The sequence below is a fragment of the Malaya genurostris genome, chromosome 3, assembly GCF_030247185.1.
Source record: "Malaya genurostris strain Urasoe2022 chromosome 3, Malgen_1.1, whole genome shotgun sequence".
Taxonomy (NCBI): domain Eukaryota; kingdom Metazoa; phylum Arthropoda; class Insecta; order Diptera; family Culicidae; genus Malaya; species Malaya genurostris.
The window spans coordinates 19701925-19724665 of NC_080572.1; positions in this window are offsets into that span (position 1 = coordinate 19701925).

Here is a 22741-nt window from a genome sequence, read left to right on the forward strand (position 1 = left end):
GAAAATGCAGTAGTTAAGAACACGGAAATCTGGGGTGGCATTATGTATCTCGATTCGACTTAAATTTTATCGAGTCGACCATGATTCGTATTATGGTTCTCGATTCGAACTCGATCATCGAGTTTCACTCAAAGAAGTATTAGATTATCGAGAAGTTTTGGCATTATGAAACCAAAAAAATTGAGCTCGTAAACGACTAAACTCGATAAGAAATTGTTGAAAACTTTCTTGCTATCGACTTTGAATTTTTTAATACGTTCCGTTTTATTTGAAGGTATATTAGTATTCATGTTTGTTTTTATGTTTGAGTCGTACTGTTTTAAAAAATTGAACGCTGCACGGTATTTAATTAATATAACAAAAGTATGTCGAAACTAAACTAAACTAACCGTAGTTTGTTTTTAAATTTCTGGAACCGGTGGACGGAAAACGTTACTACAACGAATTGTGAGAAAAGGCGTGGGAAAGTGGGTGATGTTTAAAAAGACTTCCTAATGCAGAAATGTACTTCAAAAAATTTTCACTCTTTTAAATTGATTGAAAACGTATCAGCATCTCAATTGAAACAAAAACTGCAGCAATGTAGCCATATTATTCCCACCAAAATTTCGTATTATAAACATTTTCCTTCCTTTTAGTACTCAAACCGCATTAGAGTAATCGAAAATATCCAAACAATAATTCATAGCTTCATTTTTTCGTGATTGCAATGTGTATGGGTTTGTATATTTATATTTGACAATTCGAACCGCGCCAGTCGAAATCTAGTACCACATTGTTAAGATCTCGATCAAGAAGTCGAACGCGATACGTTATGCCACAATTCAGTCGAATCGACTTGAAAAATAATCGTTTCGAGAAACTCGATTCGAGATGCATGTTAGCCCTGCATCAATCTACATCGACATTGAAAAAATCCAACATGTGCCTAATGCCAATCTGGTATCAAACGCTCGTCCAATTTCATAGTTGAAGGTGTCAGCGATGGATACAAGGCTACTCACCTGACGGCTAGTGGAGTAACGGAGGCCGTACTACACAGCTTCATATTACATTTCACGCTTATTTTCACACACACTGTTGCTAGTTTGCTTCACCACCATCAGCGTGAACGAAAACGTGGCAGACCAGGTGTGGGATATACGGCAGTGGTGTAATAATATTTTCTTTCCTTTGAACAAACGCAGCACTGGTTTTCCTGGTTTTCCTACTGGTGAATACCGACCGGAAGCCTTAAATCTGACTGATACGATGGAGGATGTTCTGAAAAGCAAAGTAAAGTTCAAGCTGGAAATTATGCTAAATCGGATCGGAGCAGATAAGGATCAGTTACAGTTGAATAAGAAGTTATTTCGGGCTGATTTACTATTGGCCGTATGAAAGATATTTTAGGCTGACAAAAATATTTGATTTAGCGCTCAATATTCAAATTCACTTCGATTTAAAAATGTATTGCTTGGGATGCATTAAACATTTCGATATAATTTTCTTCAACCTAATTTAAGGGTGAGTGAAAATTTTTGCAATGGCGCCCTTATTTTGCACGAAGTAACTTATTAGCTTCAGCCTGGTTATCGTCAGACACTATGAAGGCTCTTTGATTGTCTGCTTTTACAACCAGCGCCAGATTGTTACGGAAAATCAAACCGCAAATTGTTTATACCGATTTATCAATTTTAGTTGGTTTGACGTAAATTCGTCCAGATTTTCAATGACTTAGTGAAAACATAGATTGAACAGTCAAATGAATGAAAAACTCGCATAAAAGATGTATGGGTAAAGATATTTATTTCGGGTTTAGGAAATTGATTACCCGATCATCTCTATCTTCTAAACAGTACTTGAGTGTTTAGTAAAAAATAGAGCGAAAAGACTGGTGGGTGCGATGAACGGAAAAGGTGCTTGGATAGATGATGTCGGTATTGAGGCGGCTAGGATTAGAACATGTAGAATGTACGCTGTATACATTCGGTGGTGTTGTACAACTGTGTCTACTACAGCTCAGAGTGGCGGAAATGGTATAACGTGTATGCACGGAATGCATAAGATCGCAGGTTCGAGCTCTGCCTCTGAGCGTATCTTTTTTGAAAAAATCATTGCAAAACTGAAGTTAGTAATGACGACTTTACATCAAACCAACTAAAATTAATAAATCGTTATTATTTATAATGTTTGCAATATTGTTCGTTGAATAAACATCTTTGCATCATTTTGTTGTAATACATCCTGATATTCAAGTTCTTTCTCAGATTACAAGAAACTGTGCGGATATAAAAACTGTTTTACCTTTCTTATATAGAAAGGTTATGCTATCGCTATGAAACCCGACTTTTTAATCGAGGCCCGGAGGGCCGAATGTCATATACCATTCGACTCAGCTCGACGAACTGAGCAAATTTATGTGCGTGTGTGTGTCTGTATGTGTGTGTATGTTACAAAAATGTGCACTCGATTTGGCTAGACGATTTTTACAAGCATAGGTTCGAATGAAAGGTCTCTTGGTCCCATAAAGTACTATTGAATTTTACCCGGAACGGACTTTCGGTTCGGGAGTAACGGGGTGAAATATGTAAAAAACATAAATAAAAAGTGCACTCGATTTTCTCAGAGACCGCTCAAACGAGTTTTTTTATTACATTTAAGAAAAAGGCCTTGTAGTTCCGCGGTAAAATGTGCAAAATAAACTAAAAACTAATAGTATCGCCCAGAGGTAGGACTCGAACCTTGGCCCTTATCCTTTTCCGTGAGATGCTCTAAAAACTACGCTACTCTGGAACATATGTTCTCTGCTGCAATAGATGATACTTATGTGTGACACTGCACACAAGCTGAGTGCGAACCATTGGAGCTCCAAACCTTTTTAATGGACCAATAGTAGATTCCAAACAAGCCTAACCTTGTTGAAATCAGTCATCTACTAAGAAATTGAACGGAAGGAAAAAGCGCGTTCTATTGATTATGTCAGTTATACGCTACTTATATTTCGGGAACTGGCCACACTAATGTCAATAGCTAAAATCTGGCAGCATCAATATAAAGTTTGACGTTTTTTTTAACATAAACGTTCTCAAAACGACAAGAGTGTGTCGATGAACTTTGTTCTTTATATGGCGATGAAGCACCATAAAAACCCACTGTATATCGCTGGTACAGTAAATACAATCGTGGTCGCGGATGAATTTCGTGAAGGTCGTCCAAAATTAGTTGTTTTGCCAGAAACCATCGATGCTGTGCTTTAACTGATAATGCAAGATCGCCATGTAGATAGAGGCATCCTTGGGCATTAGTTTCACACCCGTACATTTAACACTCCTAATACCAAGCCTCAAAAAGTTACGCGAAGCACCAAGCCTCAAAAAAAGTTGGAACGGTAACTTTGAACTGTCATAGCTCAGCTGTTTTTCAACGGATCTCAATAAATTTTACACCCTCGAATTTTGTATAGTTCGCAGATTATTTTAAGTATATCATTATTGACAATCGGTTAGGAAAAATCAATGAAAATGTGATTTTTCCCGTTCCAAGTCTTTTTTCACGCACAAAATATGCCCTATCTGCATTTATGCGGCACCAGCATTGTGAATAGAATTTTGAGAACTTCAACTTTCTCGCGTCATAACTTTGTTGTTAGTCAACCGATCTTCGAAATTTGTTCACATTTGGAATGGTTCTAGTTTCAGAAATAAAATGCACTAAAACATACGTTAAATAGAGTTGTCTACCTAAAGTTATAGAGAAAACTGTAAACAGAAGACCACAAAAAAGATGGGATTTTTTACAATTATCGTAAATATCTCTGAATTCAAAGCGATGACCTATATGTTTTTATACATTATTCGATTGCTAGTCAACACAGCTACAATTTATGCTAAGCTGACGTTTTTACACCATCAAAAACAACCTGAAAATATACAGTGTAAATGTAACTATTGACAAATATTACAAAAAAATTATGTTTAACATATAAATCAAAAATGAAAGCGATGACTTGAACATTTTTTGCTCTAAATTGTTAGAATCATTATCATAAAGATTGTTTTGATGAATAAAATTATATATTCTCTTAAAACAACTAGAAAAATTGGTAGAAATACATTCAATTTCTATCAGCGGAAATATATTGCCTAAAAATTTAAAGCCAGAACAGTTACTTTATTGACTAATATAATTTATAATTTTTATATTTTGAAATCATTTTATTTACAATTTACTAAAAAATGGAGGCTTCCATTTTATTTCGATTTTTGTGCTGTACTAAAGAATGAACACATAGATTCAAATAATTTTTATGTACATATGAAATAAATTCAATTGATATCTACTACAATTTTGAATTTGTCCAACACTTCCGTAGAATCTAAAAAAATCGGTGCAGGATCGGAAGCTTTAAAATTTCTGTTATGCCTTCAACGTTTCAGTATACACTCTAACCTCAATTCACGCGCAAAGTCGTGGGTGCGTAAATTAAATTTCGCGTAAATTGAGATTTTATTGTATCAAAATATGTTTTCATACTTCTATCGTTTGCAATCAGTAGAAACTATAATTCTTAGAGACTCATAATTTTAATTTCACCAATAGATTTTTAGTTTTTAGATAAAACGGAAATTCTTAATTTTTGCGATGGCTTTGTACAATAAGAAAGTAGAACTTGAACTCGTGGTGTAATGATTCATCATCAACTATTATAACCTACAGAGTAAAGCAGTTCTCAGATCGATAAGACCATTTCTGAGAAAACGAAGTGAGTTCCACTATTGCAGGTACTTCCGAAACAGGAGTCCAGGAACCGGTACAATCGAAGTCGGTTCGAGAGAAGTGACTGGGATCAATTTCCGAGTTTATAGTCACGATATCCGGTCGTTAATCGAAAACCGGGAATCAGAAAAATCGACATCAATTTGTTTGGCCGTCTACTGACAATGACTATCGATTGGACTAGTTTTGAGGTAAGTTTAGAAATTAGTTAACGTGTTTTACTTAGCGCTTTTAGTAACGGTATAAATATTTTAATAATCTTCACCCTATAATTCCGCAACCGGTTGTCCGGAATTGGTGTCGGCTAAAATTCAGGAATTCAATATGGGACCACGAGACTTTACATTTGAGCTAATATTCATTTGTGAACATTTGTCAATCCATAGGTGAGGAAAGTGAGTGAGATCCACTTTAGACCACTTTAAGTGACTGTATTAATTTTCAACATACTTCACCCTATAATTCCGGAACCAGAAGTCGCATTCTGATGGAACTTTGGAGTTTTATATAGGACTATGAAATCTTTCATTTGCACCTAATTTTGGTTAAATCTGCCACGCCATATCTGAGCAAAGTGATGAATTAATTTGAAATTGTAATTATTATACTAATCTCCTTGTAATTCCGGAACCGGAAGTTGAATCGAAATGAAATTCAGGAACTTTGTATAAGACATTATAAGACATTTCATTTGAATCTAAGTTTGTGAGAATCGGTTCAGCTATCTCTGAAAAAAGTTAGTGCACTTATTTTCATTTTTTTGCACATATCATCCTGTAATTCCGGAATTGGAAGTCGGATTCGAATAAAATTCAGGAACTTTATACGGGGTTACTAGATCTTCCATTTGAATCTATGTTTTTGAAATTCGGTCCAGCCATCTCTGAGAAAAGTGAGTGTAAAAAAAAGTTACATACATACATACATACAGACACATACACACATACACACATACAGACATTTTGCGTACTCGAGGAACTGAGTCGAATGAAATATGACACTCGGCCCTCCGAGTCTCGGTTCAAAAGTCGGTTTTCACAGTGATTGCATAACCTTTCCATATGAGAAAGACACAAAGTTTTGAAAATGTCTGTGTTTATGCCGTTTGTTTTTAGATTCTTCTAAAGAACATTGAGTTTAATTTGTTATAAATAATCGTGAGTATTAATAACAATACTTAAGTGTATAAAAGTGTATGTCACCGCTTTAATTTCTAAGCATTTTGTAAAAATAACTAAAATTTGAAATTTTTTAGTGTTTGTCATTTATTTTTAGATGTTTTTGAATAAAAAAAAATGCTAGTTTAGCCCTATTTGTAACTGGTTTTATTAGCAATCCAATGCTATATAAAAACATATAGGTCATCGCTTTGAATTCAGAGATATTTACGATAATTGTGAAAAATCCCATCTTTTTTGTGGTCTTCTGTTTACAGTTTTCTCTATAATTTTAGGTAGACAACTCTATTTTACGTTTGTTTTAGTGCATTTTATTTCTGAAACTTGTACCATTCCAATGGTGAACAAATTTTGAAAATCGGTTCACTATCAACAAAGTTATTACTTGATAAAGTTGGAGCTCTCAATTTTCAGTCCCGACGTTGATGCCAAAGGAAACAAAATTAGATAGCAGATAGGGCATTTTTGCTCCTGAAAAAAACCTGCAACGAAAAAAATCACATTTTTATTGATTTTTTGTAACCGATTGTCAATAATGATATACTTAAAATAATCTACGAACTGTACAAAATTCGAGAGTGTAAAATTTATTGAGATCCGTTGAAAAACAGCTGAGCTATGACAGCTCAAAGTTACCGTTCCAACTTTTTTTGAGGCTTGGTATTTGGAGTGTTAATATTGCATGAACACCTGGTCGAAAAAAAAGGTTTGTTTTCGTTGGTTGGTGTCGGTTGGTGCAACGTTCGTGTCGATTGGTGCAAGGAAATGTTAAAAAAATACGATCGCGGTGCATCATCCGACGTATATAAGATCGTAACAGGTGACGAATCATGGATATATACGTATGAGCTGTAAACAAAACAGCATATCAAGAAAAAAAATACGTGGTCAACGATTATCGACGCCTGAAGATGCTGTCGAAAACCATGTTTTTGAGGCACCAAATGCAAGAATGCTTTTCTGATTGTTTCAAACGCATGCAAAAGTATATCGATCATCACGGGGAATACATTAAAAAAACAATAAAGCCATTTTCACCTGAAAATGTTTGTCTTATTCGCTATTCCCGAAATATAAGTAGTGGAACTCGTATCATTATATCTTCGGAACGAGAAGTAATCGCAGATTTGTCATTGAACTTGACCAAAAATCCAATAAAAGCTTTCAAATGAGCTTAAGTTTATAAAAATCGATAAAAAAAACAATGCGCTTTGTCGGTTACACTATTATAGCTCCAAAACCAGAAGTGTCAGCTATTTGATCTTCGAACCTACTCAAAGAGTCAATAATAGCTTCCAAATGAACATAAGTTTGTTGAAATTGGTTCAGTCATCTCTGGGAAAATTGAGCGGTAAGAAATTTAGTTTGTTACGTCACTTATACCATTTAATCACCGGAGTCAAAAATCATAGCCATTTGATATTTGACCTGGATCAATGGCTCAATAGTACCTTTAAAACGACTCTATGTTTGGTAAAATCGGTTCGTTTATCACTGAGAAAATTTAGTGGTAAAACACATTTTAGCGATTACGTCATATATAACCTTGCATCCAGGAACCAGGAACTGCAGCTATCTCCGAACTCGATCAATGACTATTAAGCCATTGATCGAGTTCGGAGATAGCTGCAGTTCCTGGTTCCTGGATGCAAGGCTATATATGACGTAATCGCTAAAATGTGTTTTACCACTAAATTTTCTCAGTGATAAACGAACCGAGCTTTCAAACGAGCTTAAGTTAGGTGAAATCGGTTCAGTCATTTCCAAGAAAATTGAGCGGTAAAAAAATCGATGAAAGGTGCATACACATACACACAGACATTTTCCGATCTCGTCGAGGTGTGTCTAATATAATACTAATACATACTTTGGGTCTCTGGGGCTCTCCTCGAAAATCGGGTTTTCCAACAATTCTATTACCTTTCTATTTGTAAAGCAAAGCGACTCTTCTGGACTATGATAATTTTTTTATATCTCCAAATCTATTTTAGTGCTTGGTTACATCGGTACGCCATTTTATCAGCGACATCCCACATTTCATAGAAAAAGACCTAAACTCACCCAATGAAAAAGTGACTGATTAAGAGATTGAAGAATAAAATGATAATGATAATATAATGCGAGATATTTCTGGAACAGTTTATAGTTCGTCATTTTATCATAATCCAAACGGGATAAGACTATTGATATGCTCTTTTTCTTTTTTAACGACTAAGTTTAGTAGTAAATATTTCTTTTTTCTTTTTGCGATATTCTCCTAACCAGAGACCATTTTTTTTGTAGAAACAGACAATGAAAATTATAGAATGATAGTACTCAAGGGAGAGCAAGGATGTGAATATATAGAACGGAAAGGTGAGACATTGGGTCATTAAGCAAGCAGAAATCTTCTAGTAACTTAACTTTTACCTTCTACCAGAGGAGTTGGGCTTAGGCTCCCTTGAGTACTATGATTCTATAATTTTCATTGTCTGTTTCTACAAAAAAATGGTCTCAGGTTAGGAGAATATCGCAAAAAGAAAAAACTAGTGATATGGCTTCCTCTATGTATGTAGAATGACTATATTTTGTTTTGTATATAAGCAAGGATGATGTTGTGTTATAAATGTAGAACATCATCAGTATCAGTGATTGCATAATTTACTTCTTTAACGTGCCATCGGGTGATCAGTTCCGTTCCTTTAAAATTCTATGTCTACCTAGCATACCATGTTTATAATCCGCGTTGTGAATGTTCCCTTAGTAAGTTAACATTTTCATCACTTTAATGAATGGTTCGAGGCTGTCTAGAGTCGATAGAACTAAGTTTAAGCTTTTACCATTGATATAGCACTTGGGATTCTATTCTGCATATTTACAACGTAACCGTATTTACAATGATTAGACTAATTATGTGCATACATCATCGAGCATATCAATGTTTCATTGAAAAATTTACCTACTTTCCTAAACACAGTGTATGCACCGATGACTAACTATCATTATTCTGATTGTTACTTAGATGAGATGATGGTGGCAAGATAATAAACGAACTAATTTGCAACTGGATTTATTAAATAATCGGAGCGTGGTTTCAGTCGAAATGTTACGAGAACGCATCGTCTGCAGCCCGTGTTCATTATTAGCTAAACCTAATCTTCGACCATTTCGAGTTGAGCTCCGAAGCCCTCGATTTTGCTTTAATCCAAGTAACGGCACAATTTGAATGCGCTCGCACTTTCACCAGCCATCATATTCTAACAGCGACGACGACGGACGGAAAAGTCAGTCGAATGAATGCACCGTAGTTAGTCCAACTGACTCATTCCGATGATGTTGATGGTGCTGATGATTGTGATGGTAATAGTGATGATGTTGAATGTTTATGAAAATCATATTCAAACGAACACTTGTCGGTGATGTGTCCACTGGGCTCTGGCAGTGTTAACACTAGTTGTCTGAACGTTTGATGCTGGTTTGACTTCCTGATCTCGTTTTCGAGTGCTACAATTGTTTTATGTTTATAGGGGCAGGTTGGGGGAAGAAATTAATGTGTCGCATAAATATGGAATCACTTCACTTCCAGAAACGATCATTGCGTGTCGATTGACTGCTTGTACTGGGATATAAACGCAGAACTCTGAACCACCCAATGAGAGGGAGCGTGTAAGAGAGAGACAGACGGTTCGTCAAGTAAAACAAACATGCACAAAGATTACCCTGCATTGGTTCTTGTAACGCCGAAGTGTGTAAATGTATATTCCTACCAGGTTGTAAATTGTTACGCACCGATTGACTATAGACAAACATGCATTTGAATATTCAATTAGATATTGTTTCGGAAATATGCTTGGCTGGCGCCTTCTTCGGTGATGGGTGCAGGATTTCTGTCAAGCACCCACTAATGTTGTGTATCCGATGGCCAGCTTTCCTAGCATGTTACAAAAACGATATTTAGATGATACAAAATGATGTAGCAGTCAAAATAATGATTTCATGCACTTTATGGGACAAATACCAGCAGTCTTATTTCGTTTTGATTCTGATAGAATGATGAACTTCATTTGAGATAGCTGGCATCAAATTTGGACTTTTCCAATTTCAGCAGTCATTTAATTGAACCTTCTCCTAATATTTAAAACATCGCGGGACGCTTTTTCAGGAAATTCCATCTTCTGCTTAAAAATTGACTTATCTAGGGCAATTGTGTAGGTTTAAATGTTTTGCGAATCACCTTATTCCTGTGGTACTACTGAAGTAGCTTTCAACTGTCTTTGCAAATACCCAAACCTTGTCAAAGCTCACGATTTATTTATTTTGTTCGACAAGATGTGTAAGTCTTTTTGAACTTAATTTACTTGCATGTTTTTACGATGCGTATTCGACTTATCAGTGCATTAGTAGTATATTTTTTTAATTCAATATTTCAATATAATTTTAAGGCACACTGCTTAAGCTCTAAGATGTCAAGGGTATTTACTAATCTTAATTACGAATAACTTAAAACTAGAATAGTATCGATATGTAATGTAGTATCGGGGTAACTTTCAGCTGGCTATCGGCAGTGGCCGCACGGAACGACCGAAATTAGCTCTGCGCCTAATTCGTATTACTGTTTTTGAATTAGTTGATTTTAACAACAAAATTTTCAAAATAACTATAAAATTAGTTAAAATTTAGAATTTACTTTACTAAAAGAACTCTTATTTTTAGAGAATGTGTTTAGTTGGCGAATATTCTGGACACAAACCAGCAATATTTCAATCCAACACGAAATTCTCATTGACTACTAAATTTGTTATTAAAATCAGAAAATTTGTTTCTATTTATCTATCACCATCATTACTGAAGCACAGCACAAAGAAAACAAAAATGAAATGGGTTTTATTAACAAGTTTATTAGCCAAAAACTCATGAGAAGTGTCAAAGCAAAACGATCCATTAAAAACCTAAAAGGGACAGTCTTGTTGAAACTGCTTGCAAATTGTTTTGATGTTTTTCGCATGTGTTACGATATATCCATATTTAAATTTCTAAACCGATGTACAAAAATGCCGTAAACTCTTAGTGGAAAGTGTATTTATTCAGAATGAAGAATGAAGTGAGTATCGAATGTTGCACTCTAATTGTGCATGTCAAATGATGTCCTTCCGTACCACTTGTATTCGGTTTTTATTTTCTGAGTGCTCAAAGTTTTCAGTGAGAGAGTCGATTTCGTGAAGTCGAATGAAGAAAACAGCGATTTAGAAGAAAAAATTTCAAAAAGAAGTTAATGTTTCGCTTATTGCTTTTGCTCCAATACAACATCGTATTTATACCTGCCAATATAGAAAAGATAACCGCGACTGAAAAATTCTTTTCGACAGTAGTGTGCCATCTAGTGGCTAGTAGTCATTACGGTGTTAACGTTTTTTCGGTGACAGAGCGCCATATAGCTGCAAATTGCAGAAACCAATTCAACCATTTATGTTGGTTGAAAACAACGTTTTATTTCTCTAATTCAACTAAAAAATTAGTTGAATGGAAATGAAGTGTGCCGTAGCTAAGAAATGACAGTACGTTTAATTGGTGAATTCAACTAAAAAAATAGCCGTTTCAACAAATATTTTATTATAATTAAGAGAATTAGAATCAAAAATCTAAATTAGTAAATGTAAGATTTTTTTAGTTGTCTCAAAAAATAACTAGCTAAAATCAGAAAATCAACTAATTTTTTTGCTAAAATGCTGAATTCGGTCTTTCCGTGCGGTGAATTGAATATTGCATGAGGGTCTTCCATATGGCGTTGGCGAATATCCATGTTGGCCGCATCCTTCGGTCCGTGTGGGTTCGCGGGAAACACCCCCAGGCTACGAAGGCCCGGCGGGTGGCCCGCATGCTGGTTTTCGACTGGAGCGGTCTTCCGTGGACGATGATGGTGATGTTACGGAAGAGAATGAAAAAAGTAAATATTGCGGAAAACGTGGTTAATAGGGTATGTGGGAACAAAATGTCTGAAAACGATAGAGATTTAATTAGTTGCCATCGAGATGGTGATTAGTAGTTTATGTTGAACTGCCAATACCACCTTGCGGTTCAACATAAGCCATTAAGTAAACGGAAAGTTAATGCTATTTACAAAACTCATTAATCCTCCACGATATATCTAACGACTTCTTCAACAGGTTATAGTCATTTAGAGGTTTTGGTATCGCACTTAGAGGACTTTGGTTTGTGCTTAGAACACATATCTATGTTGTTTTTATACGTCGTCATCGACTCATGTGCTAATACACTTATGAGTGCAATATAAAACTTAAAAAGCAAGTAGCTTGGTCATGTTCACGTAGTACAAATCGGATACCCATGTGGTACTCAAACCGTTATATGACTTAGTTCAATACCCAACGAGAAACAGTTGCACTTCGGTGAAAATATGTTTTGCAAATAGCTTCTTAGCAATTTATAATGCTGTACCTGGTGACCTCTGAAGCTAAAACTAAACTGCTAATGCACCGATGTCGATGTCACATAATTCTTTTCTGGCCTTCAGAAAAGCAGAATGGTGGAATCCTCTCCGATACTTGGTGCAATTTTCTCGAACGTAAAGCAACTGAATGATGGTTTTATTAGCACTCGTTTGATGCAAAGTTCTGCGAACCGTTCACTAAACTATAGTTCACATATTTCAATAGTTGAATAATTTTTATAGTCCTTTTGTATATATTTAAAAAACAAAAATATGAAAATGTAGTAATTTTTTGCAAACCAAAAGGTGAAGGCTTTAGAAGGAAGCGTTAAGTCTCTTCGATACTCAACAATTTTGATATCATTCCTCTTGAATGTAAAACGCAGGAACAGTAAAATATTCCTTGTGCATTTGAGACTAAATGCTTGATTTAATTCGACAGCAGCTCCGCACATATTCATCTTTGTACAGCGAGTAGTTTAATGATAGAAATAAATTTCCAGGAAAGGAAAAGAGGTTGGTTCGATTCTAGATTCCATGATTATATTTATCACAAATTTTCATTTCTGCTATTTTGTTCATCAGCATCAAATAACGTACTTGAATAAATTATGTTTTTATACTCTACTGAACCGACTTTTGTGTGAATCCAGTTTTTAACAATTATTCTCCAATTTTGACAACGCGCTCACTAGTGCAACCTTTCTCAACAATAGGCTATTCTGAGTTTGTTGGAACCGTAATATTCTACTTTGCCAAAGCTATTGCACTGGGAACTCAGTAGTACCATTCGTACGAAAATGATTAAATTGCACACTCTTGTACGCTTGTATTGCATTAGCTGGCAGCAATCTTAACAAAAGACAACCCATGCTGAATGTACAATCCTATATCGTTTTGCATTGTCATGCAAGGTGCTGCCGCTCGTCAGAATTTATTGTGTGGCGGAGCGCGCAGTACTTTTTCTCATCGAACATGATTGCACATTTTGGCCTGGCTGCCTTCATAAATGCAATTCAAATATTTTAGTTTTGGAACCCCGATAAAGAGAATAGAGCGTGATAAGCATTTTTTCATATGCTTCTTCAGTAAGGATAGATCTCCAGGAGGACAAGGCTCGTCAACCCTGTTTGATTGGTCGAAAAGATGCGAAGTACTTAATGCGTGTACTGATATCTGACCAGAAAACAGCATTTTATCGGATCAATTATTATCAGGGAAAGAACGCCAATCTATGCGACAGCTGTGAGTCATCCGTAAAAATGCGCTGTCGCTAAGAATGATGACGGCATCCTCTGGGCTACATATGGTTTTAATAAAATTCTTTACTCAAACCAGTAACCGACGAAATTGCACATTTTATAGAACTGAATGGAATTATTGGTTTGTTTTGATCAACACCGAGATTCAGTTCTTTTTAGTAGGACCGACGTTCGTGAAGTTTTCTTTGAGTACCTCAATGAATCACCACCGCTCATATTTTTTTCCGTTTCGTATCCAGAAAACGAAGCCATAAATCAAACCCAATTCTCACACATTTCTTCGTCGTAACCATCTTAAAACCCTCCACCAAAGAAAAGCGAGTTGTCACACAGCTCCTTCACATAAATTTATCTTTCCAACAGCATTGAAGCAATGCATCTTGTGCCAACTCACAGCAGCAACAGCACACGATGGTGGTAAAAGCTGTTGGCCTCAGGTGGAAAATCCTAAATCAAGTACCGCCTCGTCCGACGTTCCCAGTTACACCCAGTCGAAAGACGAATCAAATTGTATGCTTCTCAACTGACGGCGGAACTGCCTTGAACTGCACGAACGAAACAATTGAACCTAAGCATTGTATCGCTGGCTCTGACAGGAGTAAGAGAAAGCAGGCTTAGAATATCCAAGCTTGAAACAGCAGAAAAAGCACACATCACCGACTCTTTGTTCTCGGCGATAAGCACTTCCGAAAAAAAAGCGCACTCAAGGGAAAAACCTGGGCGGAAAATGTCAAATCGCAGAATGAACCGCTTCTATAAGGTTTTGCAGCATTCTCTATTATGTGCTATTGTTTGTCGGAATTTTCGTTCTAATGTCGGATGTTTGAGCACATCCTATGTGAAAGGTAAGGCATATAATCTTTCGTTTCCGGAACATTCGGTCTTCGGTGTACCCAAGAAGCTTAAAGTATTTCCAGTGGTTTCAGGTAAAATTGGGTTCGTTTTGGTAAGGTCTTCGGTTTTTGTACATTATAATTGGATATTGGGGACTTTTGCGATACTGTGTCAGGTACAAGTTGGTTTAATATAGCATTGATGCTGTGGATTCTGAAGAATGAGAGTTTTCAATTATTTTGGCAATTTCGTAACAGATCCGTGGATCAGAAACCTATAACGGTATGATTTAATCACAGTATTTAATGAAGAAAATATAGTTTTATGAAAAGATTTGAAGCCAATAACGTTAAATAAAAACTACGTGAAAGATGTTTCTTCTTCCATAGCTAAGATCGTGAATATGCCAGAACTCCATGATCTAAATGACAGTATCAGTATCGAAACGCATAATTATAGCTTGGTTCTCGAGTGCGACATATACAGGAAATTGACATACTGTTATAAGATCTGTGGAAGTTTCTGCACATCAAAAACCTCTTTAGAATACATTCAAAAATACTGTCGATGATTCAGCGTAAGTTAAAACATTTTTAGCTCACTTTTTGAGAAAAAAATTGAAACGCGTTATTCTGAAAACCAATTTTTCGAAGTCCGATACTGCAAATTCTACTGAATCGATTCTTTTCAAACTGGGAACATACTTTCTTGGTATAAAATGCTTCCTCTACGTTTTTTTAAATTTTTCTATTTCCATATTATGGTAGCTTTTCAGATAATTCTACGCCGAGTTATCGTGTTCACCGCGCAACGTGATTCTCAAAATAGGTTTTGGGGAATGCTCTGTTACCACCTTATTTTTCAATATTATTATATGGAAAATTAAATCAATATTCTTTAAATTATGCCTTGAAATGTGAAAAAAGTTTGACTAAATTTGCTTAAGCTTTTTCTCCGTAACAATCACAAAGAAGTGTTTTTTGATTCAACTTATGTTCAAAATTATGCGGTTTCCTAGTTTCGTCTCAGAAATACAAGAAACGTCAAAATCTAGTGTTATCTCAAAAACAAACAATTCAGTCATCTCTCTAGTCGTCGTGTATTTCTCAAACATTTGGCGTCAGAAAAGATTTTCTATTTCCTAAAAGTGGATATTTTTCAAAAAATTGATTTTCTCCGTCTTTAAAGGCTATGCAATCACTGAGAAAACCGACTTTTTAACCGAGGCCCGGAGAGACAAATGACATATATCATTTGACTCAGCTCGATGAACTGAGAAAATGTCTGTGCGTGTGTGTCTGTATGTATCTATGTGTTTGTGTATGTATATGAGTAATATGAAAAGGCATCATTGCACCACTAGGAGCATTAAGACAGGATTTTATGCGGGTTTTCAAAATTCAAATTATGCATTCTTTTGCATATCAAAGTTATGCGGTTTATTATGCAAATTTTTGAGATGATGAGGTTTTTATATGGTACATATCCCCCTCATATAAAAAATTTGAATGTATAGCCCGTGAGATCTATCAACATAACCGACGCCATTAGCAAGTTTTCAGTTTGCGGTTCATACTCTTGGTATTACAAGCAGTTAATGGGATCATTGCGATGAATTATGAGGATATGCTGCTTCTTCCAAAAACTATCTGGAGTACAGGACTTAAGGCCTGAGGACAGTGGGTCCCTATAGATTTTGAATGCCCTTTGCGTCTGTGTGTTTAGGAGCTTATTGAGTAGATTTGATTTCTCTCCTCTCCTCTTTTTTTTTGGATACCATCAGGAAACTAAAGCGAATAAAATGGCGGATGCATTAAAACTGACTTTGTTTCACAGTAAAATACAATACTTTATTTTTATCGCGATAACATATATGTTTTTATGTACTAATCGCATCTAAACTAAATTATCTAGATTTTTTCAAGATAGATTTATGATACAAGCCTTCACAGCCGAGATATTCGATGAACAAGTAGCGGTATGCAATTCCGAGCTTTCCAATTTTCAGCAGTTCTTCAGTCAGAAAAAATACGACACGAGCGGTAAACTCAATGAATCATTCTGAAAATTTTACAGAATATTCTCAACTAAATTTCGAAGAGATTGTCAGGTGGATTTTTCGATATTGATCACCGTTTCCAAGAAAATTTAATTTGAAGCAAGAAAATAGTAATACAAAATAAATAAGTAGGCAGCCGTGAAGCTGCAGACTCCATTCGTAAAAACCATTCAAGCGAAGAGGCTGTGCTTCGATTATACTGGCTCGTGAGTTAACGGCTGCAGATAGTTAAAACTGCTGGTACTAGTCGCCAAGACAATATTCGGGGCGTTTCCCGACTAGAAAGCTAGCAACGAAGACCATTCCGTTCATACGCACAGAGGTGTGGAGACACAGAGGGGCCATCGCATAAAGGTGCGAAGACAAAGGGGTGCATAGGCACAGAGGTGCTAAAGCAACCCAGTGCTGATCTAGCAGGTACCAGAATTTGTACGCTGCGTAGGATCGAAAGAGACGACATATATCGCGAGATGCTATACTGAAGGCATCACATTCGATCGCCACCAAGAGCAATAGCACTGTACCTGGGGTCAGGTACAGGCAGCACACCAAGTTCAGTGGTGACCACAACGACGGCAGAGCAACCGAGATAGCAGAAAACGATACCAAAAGACTGTCAATTGGAAATCGTTGGATGAGCTTCACGTCGTTCTTTATGATAGAGAAACAGAGACAACAGCTACTAGGTAGGTTTAATTTAATTTAATTTTTGCCTTTCTCATATAGAAAGATTATGCAATCACTGTGAAAACCGAGTTTTGAACCGTGTCATATACCATTCGACTCAGTTCGTCGAGTACGCAAAATGTCTGTGTGTGTATGTGTGTATGTAACGTTTTTTTGCACTAACTTTTCTCGGAGATGCCTGAACCGATTTTCACAAACTTGGATTCAAATTAAAGGTCTTGTGGTTCCATACAAAATTCCTGAATATTATTTGGATCCGACTTCCGGTTCCGGAATTATGGGGTAAAATGTGCAAAAAATTGTGAAAATAAGTGCACTAACTTTTCTCAGAGATGGCTGAAACGATTTTCACAAGCTTAGGTTCAAATAAAAGGTCTTGTGGTCCAATACAATATTCCTGAATATTATTTGGATCCGATTTCCGGTTTGGGAGTTATGGGGTAAAATGTGCAAAAAAAAAGAAAATATGTGTTCTAACTTTTCTCATAGATGGCGCGACCGATTTTCACAAACTTAGATTCAAATGAAAGGTCTTGTGGTCCCATATAAAATTCCTGAGTATTGTTTGGATCCGACCTTCGGTTCCGGAATTATGGGGTAAAGTGTGCAAAAAATTGTGAAAATAAGTGCACTAACTTTTCTCAGAGATGGCTGAACCAATTTTCACAAACTTAGATTCAAATGAAATGTCTTCAGGTTCCATAAAAAAATCCTGAATATTATTTGGATCCGACTTCCGGTTCGGGAGCTATGGGGTAAAATGTGCAAAAAAAATAAAATATGTGTTCTAGTTTTTCTCATAGATGGCGCGACCGATTTTCACAAACTTAGATTCAAATGAAAGGTCCTGTGGTCCCATGTGTAATTCCTGAATTTCATGCGGATCCGATTTCCGGATCCGGAAATATAAGGTGAAGTGTGTTAAAAATTGTATACCATCACTGAAAATGGGAAAAAATCATTAAAAAATTCTAAATCGACCTCAAATCTTTTCCAATTGATAGTTTTTATCAGTAGACAGTCAAACAAACCGATTTCGGTTATTCTTTCAAGAATCGCAGAGAATTATTTTGAAGAATACCACAGTATTATATATGATAGTATGATTGATATGAGAAAGGCATCATTACACCACTAGGTGGATTAAAACATGTTTTTTACTTCTCTTATAACTGAAATTTTACTATACATAAGTTTTCATTTTGATATTATTAATTTACAAAACAAATAGTTAATGTAATGGATGATCTGAATCAATGGATGTAATCCGATTCCGGATACTAGTAAGATCTTAAATACTCCATGGGCTGAACATTATCCAGAGGGTACCACTGCGCCATGGATAGTCTATTTTCGAAAAAAAGAAAAGGTATTAAATTTGATGCAAATTACAGTTGAAGAAATCTCTAAAGTTAGTAGAGATAAAATTCAAGCTGTTGTAATCGATTTGAAACAGCCGAACGAAATTGTATCCTGTAAATTATTTACTGTTGAATACAGAGTTTACATTCCATCGAAGGAGGTGGAAATTGACGGTGTTGTCACGGAAGCAAGCCTGACAGCCGATGATTTACTTAAAAATAGAGTTGGTCGTTTCAAAAACTACATGCTTCAGGGAGTTAAGATACTCGTGTGCAAGCAATTGTACCACAAACTAATTTCCAGACATGACAGTCACGATCTTTTTTTGGCGCACATCTACGGTCCTCCGTGAAACTGGCACCAATGGTGATAAATTGGTTTGCACTGCGGAGTACACATCATACATCCATAATGCAAATGTCAAGCCGTGAGAACCTTTTCGATTCGGTAGCTCATTTGTATATATTGAGATTTTATGGCACCCTTTGGTTGAAATGATAACAATGCACTCGCGCTCCACCAAGCGGTGAGTGCGGTCATTTCAGAAGGTACCGGGAACGAATCATATTTTTTAAAAATATTTCTAAGCACGCACATGTCTTTATTATTTATCTTTGATTGTACTCAGCATCTATTGTTGATGGAAATAAGTCTTATCGACCCTCTGATTCGTTTCGAGTAACATTTGACGGATCTGCGTTGCCTAGTAATGTATATATCAATAAAATTCGCCTTCCTGTTCGGCTTTTCGTACCGCATGTTATGAATTGCCCGAACTGTAAAAAATGTAGTAATAAGTCTAAATGTATAAAATGTCAAGGGCCTCATAAGGATTATTTTTGCGATAAAGATATTGAAAAATGTGTTTATTGTGGGGAGAGTCCTCATGATTTCTCAGTATGCCATGCATTTAAGTTGCGTAAAAATAAAATAAGCTAGCTTTAAAAGCACGGTCTAAGCGCTCATATGCAAAAATGCTGAAAATAATTATTTATATCCCCCCACTCGGAAAACGGGTTTTCAAATCTAGAGCCAACGGAATCTAACTCTGATAAAAATAGTGAAATCACTCCTCAAGGTTCTTTTAAGAGGAGGAAGTTCTCCTCCAAATTACCAAAAAAAAAAGACAAATAAAATTACACCTTCAAAACAAGATCCCCGTGTTAAATCTAAAAAGCCAAATTTAAAGCAAAAACTGTGCCTCCTGGTTTGTCAAATTCACAAACCAATCCAGGAACTAGCACAAGAAAACACAATAATCAAGTTTGCTCCGTTTCACATTCACCAACAGGATTACTGAAGTTTTCAGAAATTGTAGAATGGATTTTCACAGCATTCAATATTTCTGAAACTTTAAAGACCCTCATAACGGCATTTCTCCCAATAGCTAAAACTTTTTTGAAGCAGTTATCAGCTCAATGGCCAATTCTCTCAGGGTTTGTATCATTTGATGGATAATTCATCATCTGCCGCAAATGATTCAATCACTGCCTTGCAGTGGAAGTGTCGAAGCATCATGCCAAAACTTGATTCATTTAAACTTTTGTTGCATAGTCAAAAATGTGATGTATTTGTGTGAAACATGGCTTGCATCAAACATAGCCTTAAATTTTAATTACTTTAATATTATACGTCTCGAAAGAGACTCTCCGTATGGAGGAGTACTTTAAGGAATTAATAAAAGCTACTCGTTTTATAGATTAAACATACCTTCGACTTCTAGTATAGAAGTTGTTGCTTGACAAATAAACATTAAAGAAAAGGACATTTGCATTGCTTCGGTATATATTCCTCCAAGAGCTCAAGTTGTACAACGACAGCTTAATGGAATGGTTGAAGCCCTTCCTGCTTCACGATTGATTCTGGGAGATTTCAATTCGCACGGAATGATGTGGGGTTCCGTTTACAATGATAGCAGATTTTCTTTAATATATTATATTTGCGACAATTAGCATGACGGTATTAAATATGGGTAGCATGACACGGATCCCAAGACCTCCTGCATTAGATTTATCTCTTTGCTCGACTAGATTGCACCTGGAAAGTATTTCCTGATTCACACGGTAGTGATCAATTACCAATCATCATCTAAATTAGCAGTTATAAAGGCATTGCTAATTCAGTTAACATTCCATATGATTTGACAAAAAATGTTGACTGGATTAAATACCAAAGTAGTATCTTAAGTACCTTGAAGCTCCCCCCACTTGAAGAATATGACTTCCTCATTTGTTCGATTCTGGAGGCCGCAGAACAAGCACAAACCAAACGATTTCTTGGTTCATCGTCTAATACAGGGGTTCCCAAACTATTTTGGGTCATGGACCCCTTTACTAAAATTAACTTAGGCCTCAGACCCCCATCAACAAATTACTTTGAAAATTCAATTTCTAGCTTTTTTAATATTGATGTATAATACTTACCAACTTCTGCGAATGGTGAAAAAAACACAACTTTTTAGTGCGAATATTTCAAATAACAACTTATATCAAACAATAGGGGGTCGATTGCTAAACCTCGTCGACCCCCATAGTCAGTTTCCATTTACGTCGACCCCCGCAAAAAGGATGTTGACCCCAAGGGGTCTATATCGACCACTCTGGGAACCCCTGGTCTAATAGAAGGCCTTCAAACCCTTGGTGGGACAAAGAGTGCTCAGATGCTAAACACGCGAAACAAAATGCTTTCAAGACGTTACGTTTTTTAAACGAGGAGGAGGAACTCCTTAGAATTTTTTAAAATTCTTGACTTTTGAAAATTAGTATAAGAGCATACTTCGGGCCAAGAAATGTAGCTATTGGAGACATTTTGTCGAAGGTGTGTCAAGAGAAACCTTAATGAGCACTCTTTGGAATACGGCTAGACGAATGAGGAATCGTGACGTAGGAAATGAGAGCGAGAAATACTAGAACCTATGGATATTTGATTTTGCAAGGCAAGTTTGTCCAGATTCTGTTCCTACGCAGAGCATTATTTGGGAGTCTTCTCCAAATAATGGTTCCATTGATAGCCTCTCTTCAATGATGGAATTTTCCATAGCACTAAAGTCTTATAACAATAACAGACAGAATTAAATTCAACTTGGTGAAAAATCTGAGGCTACTGGGTTTGCTATATTCAACAATAATGTTTCGGCTTCATTTAGGCTTCAAAAACCTGCATCTGTTCATATAACAGAGTTAGCAGCAGTTCATTATAGTTTGAGTGTAATCGTCACATTATCTAAAAATCATTATTTTCTCTTCACAGATAGTCTTAATGCAATTGAAGCCATTCGCTCAAACCCTGCTGGCAAAAATGAACCGGTTTTCTTGGGTAAAATAAAACAGTGACTGAACGACATATTGAATAATAATTATCAAATCACAATAGTTTGGGTCCCGGCTCATTACTTCATTCCAGGCAATGAAAGAGCCTATAGTTTAGCCAAACGTGATGCTATTGAGGGTGAAATTTATGAGAGAACGATTGCTTTCAACGAATTCTATAGCGCGTCTCGCCAAAGAACACTTGCCAGCTGGCAAGCTTCTTGGGATAAAGATGATCTGGGTCGGTGGATGCACTCAATTATTCCTGAAATATTGACAAAGGCATAACTCAGGAGACTGGATGTGAGTAGGGACTTCATTCGTGTGATGTCCTGACTCATGTCCAATCACTACACGTTAGATGCACATCTCCTTCGAATTGGACTTTCCGGGACAAATCATTGTGCTTGTAGCGAAGGTTATCGCGATATTGATCATGTCGTTTGGACATGCGTGGAGTATCGTGATGTCAGATCTCAACCAATAAATTCCTTGCGTACTCAAGGTAGACTATCCAATGTCCCAGTTCGGAACATTCTTGCTTGTCGTGACCTTGCATACATGAAACTTCATATCATTTTATCATTTAATTAAGTCCATTGGAGTTCCAATTTAAATTTTGTTCTATGTTAGACCCCTTTCTTTTCCATGAGTTCAACCAATAGCCAGCTTTATTATATGAATAAAAGTGATGAACCAACAAACCTTATATGTTATAAGATCATGTACATAATGAATGTATTTCATTTAATGTAATTTTCAATAGCAAATCGCTTGATAAAAACAGTGTTTAGATTAACCAATGATATAATAATATGATGTTCGAAATGTATTAGGTTTAAAGTACTATGTATTGTGGATGCCAC